At 42.6% G+C, this 14,494-nt stretch overlaps 1 long non-coding RNA gene across 1 annotated transcript in view; it reads left to right on the top strand.

Annotated features, from left to right (window-relative positions):
* The window catches only part of LOC106731459 (uncharacterized), a 183,109-nt gene extending 182,755 nt beyond the window's left edge, over positions 1-354 (top strand). Inside the window, exon 4 of the long non-coding RNA XR_012907015.1 lies at positions 315-354. This is a non-coding gene — a long non-coding RNA (uncharacterized LOC106731459). The remainder of the gene's footprint in view (positions 1-314) is intronic.
* Positions 355-14,494: the final 14,140 nt, after the last annotated feature.

Below are 14,494 nucleotides of genomic sequence, written 5' to 3'. Positions count from 1 at the left end.
GACCCACTTGTTATGCCTTTCCAATAGGATTGTGAACTGTTAATAACTACTCTCTGAGAACGGTTATCCAGACAGTTATGCACCCACCTTATAGTAGCCCCATCTAAGTTGTATTTGCCTAGTTTATCGATAAGAAGATCATAAGAGACCGTATCAAATGCCTTACTAAAATCTAGGTATACCACATCCACCACTTCTCCCTTATCCACAAGACTTATTATCCTATCAAAGAAAGCTATCAGATTGGTTTGACATGATTTGTTCTTTACAAATCCTCCATGCTGGCTATTACCTATCACCCTATTGTCTTCCAGGTGTTTGCAGATGTCCTAGAGGAGAATAATTTTGGCGAAAAGGGAGTAATTCTACCCTTGTATTATTGTGTGCCTTTTTAAAATAAAGGTTATCATTTCATTTAGAATGTAATTGCCTATTCAAAGCGTTTCTAAACCCTTTGCACTGCATATGAGTAGGCCAATGTCTGCGCTGGCAGTCACTAGTTACAGGTCAATAATCATTCCCCCTCACATAGAAACCTGTTTTACAAAGAGAGAAAGTTCAGTTTTCTTCTGTTGTTTAACAAATGAGTTCTGTGTCCTTAATGACCAGCCATAGTCCAAAGGCGCAAACACTGTAACATTTAGAGGGTCAGCAACTCCTCTGCTGCAGTGAATATGTTGCTGGTTCTACATCTGTTTCACCATGAAGTTTGGAAGTCCTCCTTCTCCTTGCTAAGGCTGCCTTCATTTCCCATATATTACACTCTCTTGTTGCTTCCTTTGGAGTTCCATCCTTCAAAGGGCTGAGTGCTCTGGCTTGATCCAGCAAATCATTTCAGCACATTTCTTCCCATTAAGCACGCTGAAAGTCTCAGTGAAGTCAATGCTTTGATTGCTACAATGGGCTTACTTAGCTAGTCACACTCTTAAAGTTTCTGCTTCAGTGCTATGTTGGGTTGGGGCTTGAGAGCTCTGTACCTTGTTGGCTTCAGTTCATAGACTTCTTCTGCACCCAAATCTGGGTTGTTTTTCCTGCTGCTTCCTTCCCTGGGCAGATTACCTCTCATCTCTTGTCCACTGTGCATTCTCAATCTCTCCTGTAATACCAGCTTTTCCCTGACTCCCATACTTGTGAGCTCTACTCTGCTTTAAACTATCCGAATATGATTTGCTTACTCTAAAATGACTAATTTCTCTTACTTGGTCCATCCCTTGTCTTTGCCTTACTCCATGATTTGTCTGTTATCTCCACGTTCTCTATTTACCTCATTTAGGATTGTAGGCTTTTGGGGGCAGGGACCTCATTTCTTTTAATTCTGCAAAGGGTCCTAGAAAGTTAGCGTTGCTTTTTGCAGAGTCTGACCCCAGCATTGCACTGACCTTTGCATGAGCTTAAGTTTGTGCACCAGTCATAACGTTTGTTTATTTAGCAGTTCCATTGGAAAAGCTGTTTATTAATATTGTTCGATAATAAAAAAAATTTGGAAGAGTTCAACAGAAGAAAGTTTTATTAATTGATTTTTGGTAACAAATCACTCGAGGTCTGTTTTCATGAGGGTAATTTAATGTTGCTAGGATCCCTTACCAGGACCAAATCCTTGTATCTCAGAATTGACAATTATCCGTATTATATGCTTCACGTTGCAGTGGGTATGTTTAATGTACCACACTCGCACCTCCCTCTGCACACAGTTTTCAGTTCTGAATTTCATTTTGGAACTATTTGACTCTCTTGTGACTTGAATATTAGATTCTATAATATAATCTTTCCCTAAGGTACAGTACAAGACACCTACACATGGAATTTAAGGAAAAGGTGATAAATAGCCTGTGATAAAATCTGAAACTGAAGGTGATAGGTGAGTACAAATTCCATATTGCATTTCAAACGAAGAGAAATTATTCAAAAACGTTTATTCGTTGTGTCTCCTTTGAGCCAAAAGGTACCCATTAACTAGGACATGCTGTCAGTTGTGAGCTCTTTTTACTGTCAATAACTGTCATATAAGATACATTAGTTCTCTTGCAGACACTTACCCCAGGAATTTTATTCATACTACAGTTGTAGGTAGCACTATTATGAGAGAACACGCCTGGGCCACCTATTAAATAACACACATCTTCTTTAATACAATCGTTATCACTTTCATGATCCAGTGAAGTAAATGACCAATCCAGTGAAGTAAATGACAAGAAAAAGTGCAGCCATCTTGTCTGTAAGAGAAAGTAAGTTCTTGTAGGAATGGGATTGCATTGTATGGACCCAAATACACAAAAAAGTACAGAAAAGCTTTAAATGTAAACTGAACCAGTGTCCATACCTGAATTCTAAACAGGGAGCAGGTTTGAATTGATCCTGACTTTAAATTGGATTAAGCTGAACACATTTTAGAAAAGCTTACATTTTGTGGAATCATATTGTTGTGATATGAGGAATTTTAATACCTAGTAGCATTGATCTATGATGCTGGAAATTCAAAATGTTTATGTGGAAGTTCACATTTTAGCTGACAGATTCTTCCTAGCCTTTGTCTGAGTTTGAATGTAAGCTTTCCTGAAAACTGATATGAGGTTTGTTCAAAACTAGCTAAAAATAAGTAAGTTAAATGAAAGGTGAAAAAAATCTCTTATCACTTATCTTATTTTAAACTTAAGGATTATTTTCTTTTTCATGCTACCTCAGAAAGGGACAGAAAACATGCATATTTTGCTCTCCCTTCTCCTAGCCTATCCTTTCAAAATCAATTTTTTTACCTATGTTGTAGGAGAAGTGATGCAATCATAAAAATCAGGCCAATTTTTCCCAGTACATGTAATTCCTGCTAAATGATTTAAAACTGGAGATTAACCTGTTTTTAAAAGTACTAACTAGTAAAGACAAGGAATGATATAAGAAAGAGGGCATCTTGAATCTTACAGGAGAAATCAGACACAAGTTAGCATCTAAGAAATATATATTTTTAAGAGTCGTGGTAACAATCTAAACAAATGGGTTTTTTCAAGCATGATTTGGTGTTAAATGTGCACACACAAAACAAGTTTCTTCAGTGATTAGAAGAATTCTCTTCTTCCTAATCCTTTCTGCCATATTGGCTGGGTTGGAGCTAAGGATGTGTAACAGTGTGGTGTGTATGACATTCTCTTAACAGTACTTTTTCTGGTTTTTTAATATTTTTGATTTTGTGTGTGTTGTGCCTATTTCCTGGAGCACACAGATTTCAATTTTTGGCTTCTAGTTTCCATAGTTTGGAAGAGGATGAGGCACTACTAAGCAAACCTAACTCCCCTTTAACAAAGTTTTTATTAGTGATACTATAATATGGTTAGAGGTTAAAGCACTCTGAGCATTTTTGTTGTTAATCCTTAAAAAAATAACGTTCTTGTTCGAGGTTACATTTTATATCATTCTGAATCTGTTTTAATTGTCCTTAAATGGCCAAATTTACTAGACTTTCTCACACCAACAGTTCTGAATAAGTAAAGCAGACTATTCAGGTGAGTTATGCAAGAATGGTTTGCCATTTATTGGATCTAGGTAGGGATGGATTTGGGCAAAAGTAAAGTAATGTCTGTTTTCTGAATGTCCTTATCAAAATAGAAGATGCCCCCCTGAGGTCTACCTTACATAATGCAAGGCTATGTTTGCAGTTCTAAATGGCTTATTTTATCGGAAATAATGGTAACCATATTGAGAAGATTCTCTGTTGGGGTAAAGCAACAGGTCTGGCCCAGTTTCAGCAGTAAGAAAATGTTGATAGAGAGCCTTGCACACGAGCTTCTACAGGAGTGAGAAGCCACTAGCTTGGCTTCTAGCAAAGAGATATGCTGCCCTTAAGCATGACACTTGATTAGCATCTCATATATTGAGTTTAATGTAATTATTTATTATGCGTGTGTGTGTTCTTAAGGCACAAAGAGCTATCAGCTGTCTAACTCACATGGATTATATCCTTAATAGTTGGACACCTAACTGCCCCTGAACATCTTTTCCTACAGTCAATCCCTTTTTAGGCCCAGATAATATACGTGACTGTTTGACTTTCTGTGCTGGTAGATTCCCTATGCTGACTACAATGCTGTGTGAAGAAATATTTGTTATTATTTTTCATGTTATGGACTGTGCACAAAGGAGGGACCAATCATTGTTGTGATTATATTCCCCACACCCTCACATGACTTAATGAAACTTCCTGTGGATTTACTTTTCAGAGTCAAATAAGTGCAGGCGAGGTTGACACCCCTCAGTCTCTTCCTTAAACCCTACTGGATTTCTTTAAAAAAAAAAAGGTAATTGTTTTAGTCTGGGTCCTTTCAATCTTGGCTATACAAGCTTTAATAAAGTATGGTGGACAAGCTGGTAATGGGTTACAGGGGATGGATCACAGTCCTTCTGAAGTAACCTGCAATGACCAATGTCAGAAGACAGGATACTGGGCTAAATGGACCTTTGGACTGACCAAATGTGGCCATTCTTATGTACTTATGACAAAATCAGACATAATTATGCTACACTTCGATTCATAGCCCACTGAAGCCAATGGAAAGACTCCAGCTGACTTAGGATCAGACTGCAAATGGGAGGTTACCATTTTTTTCAGCGTAATGTCCTCCACATTTTGAGAGGATGTTAAGAGACCTTCTATGAAAGCTCTGCTTACACTGCAGAGGGTAATGTAGGGTTCCTAATGAAATTGTCCGATCACATGACTTCCAAATGTGATGTCCTTTGCTGTGGGAGAGCTGGACAGATCCTAAGGTAGACTGTACTGTATTGTTAATTTAAATTACAGTGAAACAAGCTCTTTGGTCTCCAAAATCATTGTGTTTTTCATTGTTTGAAGTCTCTTGTCAGACTCAGCCAGTCTCAGAAAAAGCTTTTAAGTAGCTCTTTGCTTAGTCTTGAGTAGGTAGGCAGGGAGAGAGAGTGAAAAAAGACTACATTCAGATAATCTATTTTTCTCTTTTTTGTGTGTAGTGTGGGGAAGATCGAAGACTTAGCAATAAAGTTGTTTTTTCTTTGAAGACCAGACAAGGAAGAAAAAAGTCTTGGTCCATGAGTCTGTGAACACATCTGAAACAGTTTTATGTGGAAAAACAGAGGGAGGAGACTAAAGACCGAATCTATTATAATTATCACACTTCAGTATTTTTCTCTTTTTGAAGATGTAATTTTTCTCCAATAACAACTTTGCCCTCTACAGGACTTTTCATTCAAGATGTCCACATGCTTCCCAAACCTGAATGAAGGAATACAAAATCTCCATAAATACATGTGTTTGACAAACAAAGAAAAAGCAGTTGCCTGTCATAGTGGCTTTTCTTTAGCTGTCTGTAGAAATAACCGGGTTGTGAGGAGTAAGGGAAGTCATCAGGACAGTTTCTCCTATTGGCCTCCCACAGTGGAGACACTTCAGAAATTCAGCCTAAGATACATCAACTCCAGCTACGCTATTCTCGTCGACTTAGGTTGACTTTCTCTGCTAGTGTAAAACTGGCCTTAGTATTTTAAAATTAATGGAGATTGCCTATCTCCTAGAACTGGAAGGGACCTTGAAAGGTCATCAAGTCCAGTCCCCTGCCTTCACAGCAGGACCATGATGTACCATCCCTGACAAATTTTTGCCCCAAATCCCTAAAAGGTCTCCACAAGGATTGAACTCACAACCCTGGGTTTAGCAGGCCAATGCTCAAACCACTGAGCTATCCCTCCCTTTGCTGCTCTGTGTTTATTACTTTCTTTTTATTTCTGTGGAGCTAGATTCTGACCAAAACACCTAAAAGCTTCCCTAAACAAGAGCTTTTAGAGATTTTCAGGCTGAGTCATATCACATCAGCAGTTCCACACACACATTACAATGGTCTACATCATAAAAATAAAACATTTGTGCAATTTCACAGTAGAAATGTTAGTTGCACCTGTATAATACAGAGAACAGGAAGAGAAAAAAGCAATGAGACGTGGGCAAAAATACTGTTTTTCCTAAACTATACCACATGTGTAAAGGGGATTGCTAATGCCAGGTTGATGACAGGTGTGACAGAGGAAAGATTAGAAGTAAAAGGGTGTGCTGGGAGTGGGCAAAGCAGGCTGCTGTTAACGTTGACCCCGTGCTATGAATGCGTGTGTAAGCTGAACTCTGAGGACAGCAGATGACAAAAAGGATTGATGCTTTTAGTGCTATTGCTGAATACTGAGTGTCATTGACAAGAAGAGTGATGAGTTGAATACAAGAAGAATGTGTAGGAAGGTGTTTGTTAGAGAAGATTAAGAATTTAAAAATAGAATACGTTGGGTGTACATATATCACAGAGAAGCAGGGATGTTTGCGGACAAGGGTACTGCAGAGGAATTGGTGCCGTGGGATGAATTGGAGTGCACAATTAGAGGTGGCTGCAAGGAAAGTTTTCAAGATTTAAATCATTTGTTGCTTCTGCATCACTTTTCATTCCTGTAGGACTGTATCTGCCATCCAGAGATCACAGAGCACATTTATAGACATTACTCAAGACATGAAGCACCCTGTGAGAAAGGTAAAGTGTTACCAAAGATCCTTTTCACAGTCCATTGAAAAGCAGCCATGTCTGGTGTAGAATGCTGCAGCTGGTTGACAGCACACAACCATGATACACAATGGTTTAGGATGAGGCGTGAGGAGTACTATATCTGAAAGACTTGACTGGGAATTAAAAGTAGTTAGAATATGTCCTGGACACCAGAATTCGCCCCTCTACTCTCATAAAAAGTGCTTCTGTTGGGTATTAAAGGTCCTGTGTTTGATCTCTGCTGATGATTGGTGGGATTTGTTATGTCCACATGTCTCTTTCTTCCATTTCTTAAAAGAACTAGGGATGTTAAATAGTGGTTAGTAAGCTAATTGAGTAGTCAATGGAATTTCCATCGACTATTTGATTAGTTGATAAGGCGGTTCGCTGTGCCCCAGGCTCTTACTACATTTAAAAGGCAGAGCTGCAGTGGTCTGGGACCGGACATGAGCTGGGGCAGCTCAGTCCCGGCTCTCGACAGGTTCCAGACCACTGCTGCTCTGCCTTTGAAATGTAGTAAGTCATTTGTCTTAGACACCAGATGAGTTAACTAGGGGTCAACGTTAATAGCAGCCTGGCTTGCCCACTCCTAGCACACTTTTTTATTTCTAATCTTTCCTCCGTCACACTGTCACCAACCTGGCATTAGCAAACATCTTTACACATGTGGTATAGTTTAGGAAAAACAGTATTTTTGCCCAGGTCTCATTGCTTTTTTCACTTCTCATTCTCTGGTGGCTCTTACTACATTTAAAAAGCAGAGCCACAGTGGTCTGGGACTGGGTAAAAGCCGGGACCGCTGAGTCCCAGCTTGCGCCTGGTACCTCGCTGAGACTCTGCCTTCTCTGCCCCCCTTAGAGATGGTGACAGGGGGAACTTGTTTTTAAGCTGGCTCCCTCCTGAACTGGCTCCTGCTTCCCACCTTGCTGCCTCTGATACAGAGGCAGCAGGTGAGGGGGAAATAACTAGTTGAGTAGTGACTTGACTACCTGATAACCCTTGGTTTATCGGGTAATCGACTACTCAACTAGTCACTTACAGCTGTAAAAAGAATCACATTTAACTACAATTGAACTGCTGCTTTTCCCTCTGGAATGTGCCTGTATGAACAGTATTTCTGTAAATTTATAAATTGTATTGCAATACTTCAGCATGTATGCAAGTGAAGCATTTCTTTCTACCTGCTACAGACATCACATCAATTCATAAGACACATAAGACATAAGTTCAAAGACTTATCATGTACCTTACACTGCTAGTGTAACCCACACACCTACTGGATGTATTTCACTGTCCCATGTAGGGGCACTAAGACCACTTACAGAGAGAGAGCACGAGTTTGCTCTCTAGCGGTGGTTCTCAAAGTGTGGTCCGTGGACCACTAGTGGTCCATGGCCATCTGGCAGGTGGGCCATGAGCTTGTCTCTACCCTGCAGTGTGGCACCCGTGCTGGCACTCCATCCCTGTCCCTCCCAAAGTTGGAGCGCCAGCTTCCTGCTACGGGGGAGAGAGGGCCTCATGGTCCAGATCCAGGATGCAGGGAAAGGAAGCAGCTTTCCATGCTGCCACTCCTCCCTCCAGCTGGGGGAACTGCAACGTAGGAAACTGTTTGCCTGGAGGTTTTTCCCACTGCTCCTATTGGCCAGAATTACAGCCAATGGGAGCAGCAGGGGATGGTGCCTGAGAAACGTGGGAGGCACAGAGTCAGGTAAGCACCCCCTCATATCTCATGTCCAGACCACACACTCTGCTCCTGCACCCTACTTTCTTCCCAGACCTCCTACCCTCAGCCCACTCCTGCACTCATTTTGTCATAGTGGGTGGTTGGCTGGTGGTCCATGGAAAGGTCTGCATTGTACAGGGTGGGTTTCAGGCCAAAGAGTTTGAGAACTAGCCTGAACTGAGAGCCAGCTGGCTTTTAGCTCAAGTGGCAGAGGCTTATGCATTAAGCTCCAGAGGTCCCAGATTCAGTTCTGCCTATCAGCATTACAGAAACAGCTAAAGAAGATTCTCCAGTGTTGCCTGTGCTTTTGAAGGAATGTTCTGATACTGCTATTCCTGAGATCCTCCTAATGGCTGTGTGTGCAGCATAGTGTCAATTCTGAAACCTTTACTGTGTGTGGCTACAGACTTGTTTCAATACTACACTTGCTGGGTGAAATTCATCACATTTTTAAGGGCTGGCACAAGGTTTTCTACAACATGTAAGCACTAATGATGGGACTACATGTGTGGAGACACCAGTTTTCTCCCCTGCTCTGCCTCACCAAGATGTTCTCCTCACCATCTCCATATATGCCAGGGTAGAGGCGGTGTTGGAGGCAGTCCAAGGGCTGACAAGGAATATGAAGGTGCATCCAATGCAGGCTGCAAAACTAGGCCAGAAGGGGCTGCTGTTCTAGTCAATATGATGGAGTAGTGACAGTGGAGTGTGGTGGTGAGGAAGAGGTTCTTTCATAGCTCCACACCATGACGCCAGCTTGGACAGTGTTGGATCATGCTTCCCGGACCGCTGAACCTGTCTTCCACATAATTTTCACATTAGCATATAATTACGTCTGCACTAAAGGTGCTTCTACACTGTACTGTAACTCAAATTGCATATCTTATTTCGATGCTATTTCAAAATAGCTTATTTTGTCATTTTGCGCTGTCTACACAGCACCAAATTTCAAAATAAAGCCCTATTCCGAAACGTCCCTTACTCTTGGTAGAATGAGGTTTACAAGGATGTCTGAATAGCAAGCCTGAAATAACATAGCTCTGGTATCCCAAAATAGCGTTGCAGTGTAGACGTAGCCTTAGACTGTAAACTCATTGGAGCAGAAACCCTGTCTGTTATCTGTCTGTACAGCACCATTGTATATTTATGGTGCTTAGTCAATAATCATGCTGAGTGAGAAGAATTTCACCCAGTTTCCAAACAAGGTTGGGTGGTTATGCATGATCAAAGGTGTTAAACATTTTTTGAAGGATTAATATTTGACACTGATAGCTACACTTGAGCCCTGTTACATACAGCCATATACAGTTCTTCCCTGAAATGCTTAAGATTTTGAAAACCAAGCAGGCAATACTGGGCTGAACAGCTGGACATCAATTCCTCGGCATTAATTCTGTCACAAATCAAATACTTTGGAACAAAGGTCTTGTCACTAATCGTTTTTTTATTATGTAGAAAATGCAAATAATTCAATGCGGCTATTCAGTGTCGTTACAGGAGATGTTTTAAAACAGAATAATTAGCTGCAGTACTAAGTGTTAATGACAATTAGTTTCCATCTACCAGTAAGGGCTCAGCTTGTACCATTGACATTAATTATTCTGTTGTGGCTAATTGACTTGCAAAATCATTAAATGATTCCTTTGTTGCACAATATAATATGCAAAGTGTGTGCTTGATAGAAACACAGCCCTAGTTGTCATCTTATTATCGCTACAGAGAACTTTCTTTATACCAAGACGCTGATTTACTGTGGTGTATGTTCAAAAGAAGAAATTCAGAGTGCAGTAATTTTTGCAAACATTCTCACAATGAATGAAAGCTGATATAGCTAGTGCATTTCCGGCTGTCACTCATGCATTAGCTGTCTCTCTGTAGACTGCGAAAGTAGCTTGTTTTGTTTTGAAACCTGCAAACTGAAAAATCCACATCTGTCCATCCTCATTAAGTCTAAAATGAATATATTCTGAATTACCTCTTTTTAACAAAATCTATTTCAGGCATTTAAATATCTCTCATTATTGTAATTTCTGATGATCTTTAATGTATTTGTCCTCACAACACTGCTGTGAGGTAGGAAAGAAGTATTATCTATGTGAGGAACGGAGACACAGAGAGACTAGGGGTGGATTGCTTACAGGGAGTTAGACTCCAGTTCAAATTATTTCCATGTTAGTCCCTTGGTTTGAGTAAAACTTCCTACAAGATTCTGAAGGCTCAGTTTATCCTGAATACATGCAGTATATTCTTCTCTTGTATTAATATACAACATTGGCAGTATGAGCACTTGACTGTTTTGGGTAGCTTGTTTCCAGAAAGCTACTGACAAATCAGAGAATGGCAGTTGATGAAGAAAATATGTAGATGGAAAGAGGCAGACTTTATTAGGAAAGATGAAGAGTAAAAAATGTTTAATGTAGGCCAGCAACAATGAAGGGAGTAGAAGGGCATACGCACACAGATATTTTAAGAGTATGTAAAAAGAGCAGGGAAGGGAATTGTTTAGGTTGGAGAGAACGGGCATAACAGAGCACCGGACGAAATTAGGGAATGGGAAACTTCCTGATACAATAAAATTAGGTTAGCAGAGTGCTATTAAATGTACTTCAAAGGATAATCCTACATTGGGGAATAGGTGGTCTAGTAAATTTTCCATCTCTAATAATTTCTGTAATCCTTTGGTGCTGGAACTCCCAGATGAATTACAGCACAAAGTCTGGCACAGTCAGGATGAATTGTCTTGGCTCATCAGAAATGCTTTGTGTGTCCAAAGGAGCATGACAAATGGCTTCAGGAGGCAAAGGTGAAAGGTTAGGGGAATGCCCGTGCATTTGGGATGCTCAGGAGCTAGGGGGGTGGAAAGGAAGAGGGCAAGAAGGGAAAATAAGTGTCTGTAAGAATATGAGAGAAAGGGCTTAGAGTGGAAAATCGGAGCTCTAGGGAAGGGGTGAATAGGATAGGGAAAATTTTAATCACTGGAAGAAAGTATCTGAAAGTGCACAGAAAAATGCCAGGTAGATAGAGACTCAGACTTAGTTCGATGCAGGTACCACCTCTGAATGTCAGCACAGAGAATGTCCTTTGGAGAGCTTGGAGTGGAAAGGGAGAGAATCAGAGAGAAAGAGAGAGAGTTTACATTCCTTTTAAGCAGCATTAAGGACCCACAAAAGAGATAGTGGAGAACATAAGACCAAAAGAACGGCCTTACTGGGTCAGACCAAAGGTCCATCTAGCCCAGTGTCCTGTCTGCTGACAGTGGCCAATGACAGATGCCCCAGAGGGAGTGAACAGAACAGGGAATCTTCAAGCAATCCCTCTCCCGTCACCCATTCCCAGCCTCCGACACAGGCTAGGGACACCATTCCTACCCATCCTGGCTAATAGCCATTGATGGACCTAACCTCCATGAATGTATCTAGTTCTTTCTTACACCCTGTTAAAGTCCTGGTCTTCACAGCATCCTCAGGCAAGAAGTTCCACAGGCTGACTGTGCGCTGTGTGAAGAAAAACTTCCTTTTGTTTTAAATCTGCTACCTATTAATTTCATTTGGTGCCCTCCTCTCCCCCCCCCCCCCCCCCGGTTCTTATGTTATGGGAACAAGTAAATAACTTTTCCTTATTCACTTTTTGCGCACCAGTCATCATTTTATAGACCTCTACCATATCATATATAGACCCCCTTAGTCTCCTCTTTTCTAAGCTGAAAAGTCCAAGTCTTTTTAATCTCTCTTCATATGGTACCCGTTCCATACTCCTAACAATTTTTGTTGCTCTTTTCTAAACCTTTTTCCAATGCCAATATATCTTTTTTGAGATGAAGTGCCCACTTCTGTACACAGTATTCAAGATGTGGGTGTACCTTTTATATAGAGGACTAACCATCTATTGGTCAATCCAATGCTGGGTCTCTTTCTAGCTGAAGTGTTAAGAGACCTCACATTTTATATCTCTTTCACATCAGAAAGTTATGAAATGCATCTATTTTATTGTGGGGAGGGAGCTCCTTAATTGCATTCCAGGTAGCTTCCACCAAACTTCATGGCTAAGTCTACACTGGCAGCTTTTTGTGCAAGAACACATGTTCTTGCGCAAAAATTTGACTGCTGTCTATACTGCACACGCGTTCTTGCGCAAGTAAATTTACAGTATAGTGTTGTAAAACAGGGCTTTGTCGAAGCAAAGCTTCTTCTGGAAGAGTTATTCCTCTCCCCATGAGGAATAAGCCCTCTTGTGCAAGAGCTCTTCCACAAGAGGGCAGTGTAGACAGGCAACATGAATTTCTTGCGCAAGAAGCCCCTCTGCTTAAAATGGCCATCAGAGCTTTCTTGCGCAAGAAAGCATCCACACTGCCATGGATGTGCTTGCGCAAAACCACATCTCTTGTGCAAAAGCACATGCCAGTGTGGATACGCTCTTGTGGAAGACTTTTTGCACAAGAACTCTTCCGCAAAAGAGTTCTTGTGCAAGAAGCTGCCAGTGTAGACGTAGCCATGTGTGTTTAACAGTGGTCTACAATACACTGTACTTTCCTTTTGAGGAAAAATGGACCAGATCTTCATTTGGTGCAAACTGAAATCACTGGCAAGAAGTAGATTTACACCAGCTGAGGATCCAGTCCTGTGTCTGTAAAGGCCTTGTGGAATGATTAAAGCTGTCTGAATACCTTCCCTGTTCCTATCTTCTCAGAAGAGCTTGTGTGGCTGGCTGGACATTTGGAACGTGGTTCTCCCCACATTATATCCAGGGACTTGTCTGAGTGAGGGTACGTCTACACTGCAGCGTTTTTCTGGAATAACGTCTGCTATTCCGGAAAAACAATAGTAGCATCCACACTGCAATTGCATTCTTTCTACAGAAAGTCGAAATAACAGAGGGCCTGTTCCAGCAGTGGTAAATCTCATTCTACAAGGAATAAGACTTTTTCTGAAACAGCTTTTTTGGAAAACGGTGTGTGGATTCAGGGGGGGGGAGCTCTTTTGAAAAAAGAGGCTTCTAGGAAATAACACAGGTGCCCTTCTGGCCACTCTCTCCACACTCATCACAACTCTATAGTTCCTGTCTCCTGACAGCTCTTAAAGACACTGGGGGCAGGGCTTGTGGCAGGAAGTCGGCCCAGAGAGCTGCCACACACTGTGCAGCTGCCAGTGTCACACATCTAAGTACCCATGTCCCAGCCACAGGCCCCCCAAGAACCCAGTGGCCCTCCCAGAGAGCATGCACAGGGCTCCCAGGAGCCTACCAGGGACTGGAAAAGGCATGCGCTGTCCTGGTTTGGGGCAGAGATCCTGGCCCTCCTGGAGGTATGGGACAAGGAGGAGACCCTCCAGGATCTCCTGTCCAGAAGTGCAATGCCGATATATAAGGCCGGATGGCTGACAGCCTGGTCACAAGAGGCCACCACAGAACTCTGGAGTAGGTCTGCAGCAAGGTGAAGGGCTATGCCTTGGCGAGGGAGCACAGATCTCGTTCCAGGGCAGGACTCACTCCTGCCCCTACTATGAAGAATTGCACCACATCCTGGGGGTGGGGGGTTGGTGCAGCCTCTTCCATACCCCTGGTAGTGGACTCAGGGCTAGAAATGCCTGTTGTTGCCGTCTGGGGGTCCCAGCCCACAACAAGGAGGAGGAAGACAAGGAGCTGGAGGAGGAGGAAGAAACGGCCAGCACGATCATGTTAGAGCTAGTACCCCAGGGCCTGGATGTCTCCCAGGCATCCTCTGAGGCTGAGGAGGGATCATCAGGCGAGTGCTTTTAGTTTTTCACACACACAGGGTGGGAGTTTCAGGCGCTGAGGGGCCATGGTGCAAGCGTGGCTCAGTCTTCTCGGCCTGTCCTTTGCCCTGCAGTCTGTGCAGGTGGATGCACATGCAGTGCCAGTAGGCAGTCCTGGAGCGCCCATGGGCTTTTGCTCACAGGCTCTGAGGAGGCCAGATACATTTCTGACCCCTGGGGGGTGGGGGAGGATGCCTTCCCACCACCAGCCACTGCTGGAAGGAGGCTGGGGACAAGGGCACATGCACGCCCACACACAGACTCTGGAGTGCCGCACATGGGCATGCCTGCATGCTCGAGGCACCCCTTCACCCCCCAGGACAGCACTGCCAGGCGCAGGTGTGTGCGTGGCCCCGATGGAAGGCAAAGCTGCTTGAGGCCCCTCTTTCACCCCCTGGGGACCTCTGGGCCTCTGTGAGGCAGGGCCCACTGTCCAGGCCACACATGATCTTTTTCCC

Source organism: Pelodiscus sinensis, chromosome 13 (genome assembly GCF_049634645.1).
Source record: "Pelodiscus sinensis isolate JC-2024 chromosome 13, ASM4963464v1, whole genome shotgun sequence".
Classification (NCBI taxonomy): Eukaryota; Metazoa; Chordata; order Testudines; family Trionychidae; genus Pelodiscus; species Pelodiscus sinensis.
The sequence above is the reverse complement of the archived record's forward strand: the minus strand, read 5'-3'. Positions and strand labels throughout refer to the sequence as shown.